The following is a 2,296-nucleotide window of genomic DNA, read 5'->3' on the forward strand; positions in this document are numbered from 1 at the left end:
CCTTTAAAACATATTTTATTTTTTATAAAAAGGGAAAAGGTCTTAGCACGAGGGCGATGCGTGCGATCACACACGTGCTTAAACCTTTAAAACATTTTTATTTTGTTATATTTTTTTTAGATAAAAGAAGAAAAGGTTTTAGCACAAGGACGATGCGTGCGATCACACATGTGCTTTAACCTTTAACATATATTTTTTATTATTTTTATTTTAATACTTTATATATTTTTATTTTTTACTTTTTTTCATTTTTGTAATTTTTATAATATGAAAATAGTACTTACGTGAATGTTTAAAACAAAACTTAAAATAATAAATGCATATAGAATAATAGTAATATTTACCTAAGAATAATGATACTATTTACGTAAATATTTTTTAAGGAAAGATATGAAGATAGAAAATAAATTACAGCTAAAAAAATTATTAAGAATTTAAGAACAAAAAATACTAAAAACTATTTTTTATATTTTTAAGAAATATTTAAAGAATAATAAAACAAGAACAAACTAAAAACCATATTTAATTATTAAAAAGAAAGATGTCGTAAGAATCTCTAAAACCATTTTTTTTATTTTGTAATTTTTCTCTTTTTTTTATTCTTAATTTTATAGTATTGAAAGCATGTGCAATAAATATTGAAGTGTAGTAATGAAATATATAGTATTGAAAGCATGTGCAATCAATATATTACTTTTAATTATTGCTTAGAATTATTGGCATAATGTTGATTCAAATTATTCCAAAAAAAATTCTAAAGTGATCTATCATTCATTAATATTAATTGTTTATGGGCATTTTTCCAAGGAAATCAAATCCAATTCATCACGTGTAGCACCTCTCCCATTTTATTCATGTGCACCCTCCCCCCGTTTTTTTCTTCTTCCTTATTTCCTTTTGTTTTTCTTTTTTCGTTTTCCCTTTTTTTTTCGTTTGCAATTATTTTTCTTTTCTTCTTTTTTTTAAAAGACTAAACAAAATAGTAAAATAAAAATAAAATAAGATAAAAGTAAAAAAAAACAAGTTCTATTATTTAGCCACCCGGACGAAATTGGGTGTTGACAGCTGCCCCTCTTTTCTTAGATATTACTGGATAATATGAAAATTTGATATTTTCGTATTTTCTGAGTAAAAGGTAAGTAAAGATAGAAACACTAATTCTGTCTGGGTTCCAAAGGAGAAAGAGGAAAAAAAAAACCAATCCAAGTAGTAATGATAACAAAAAAATAATTAAGAGTACCATGATGCAACAAAGAAAGTTCGACCATTGCCTAGGAGAGGGCCAACATCACAGAACAAAAACTCAAATTCGACCATTGCCAAGTAGAGGGCCGATAGCAAAACTAAAACTTGGATTTGACCATTGCCAAGCAGAGGGCTAAACTCACAAAACAAAAACCAAAATTCGACCATTGCCAAGCAGAGGGCCGATATAAAAAGAAAAATTTGAGGTTAAGAGGGCCTTGATGGACCAATGTAGAAACTGGGCTTTGTGGGCCAAGCGAGCTGGGCTTAGGGGCTAGTGTAGAAACTAGGCTTGAGGGCAAGTATAGAAACTGGGCTTATGGGCCAGGCGAGCTGGGCTTATAGGGTCCACTGTGGAAACTGGGCTTATAGGGGCCAATGTGGAAACTGGGCTTATAGGGGCAAGTGTGAAAACTGGGCTTAGGGGCAAGGTAAAACTGGGTTAGGGGCCAGTGTGAAACTGGGCTTAGGGGCCAGTATAAAAACTGGGCTTATGGGCTAGGTGAAACTAGGCTTAGGGGCCAGTGTGGAAACTGGGCTTAGGGGCCAGTAAAACTAGGCTTAGGGGCCAGTGTAGAAACTAGGCTTAGGGGCCAGCGTGAAACTGGGCATAGGGGCCAGTGTAGAAACTGGGCTTTGGGGCCAGGCTTGACTGGGCTTATGGATAAGGTGAAATTGGGCTTAGGGGCTAGTGTGAAAACTAGGCTTAGTGGGCCAAGCGAAACTAGGCTTATGGGCTAGGCGAAACTGGGCTTATGGGCCAGTGTAGAAACTGGGCTTACGGGCCAGGCGAAACTGGGCTTATGGGCCAGTGTGGAAACTGGGCTTAGGGGCCAGTGTAGAAAATGAGCTTAGAGGCCAGTTTGGAACTGGGCTTTAAGGGCGAATATGGGAATTGGGCTTGTGGGCCAATATGGAAATTGAGCTTATTGGCCAGGTGAAACTGGGCTTATAGGGGCCAGTGTGGAAACTGGGCTTATGGGCCAAGCGAGCTGGGCTTATAGGGGCCAGTGTAGAAACTAGGTGATAGGCCTAAAGAGAAGCAAGGATG

This window comes from Vigna radiata, unplaced genomic scaffold (genome assembly GCF_000741045.1).
Source record: "Vigna radiata var. radiata cultivar VC1973A unplaced genomic scaffold, Vradiata_ver6 scaffold_194, whole genome shotgun sequence".
NCBI classification, from domain to species: Eukaryota; Viridiplantae; Streptophyta; class Magnoliopsida; order Fabales; family Fabaceae; genus Vigna; species Vigna radiata.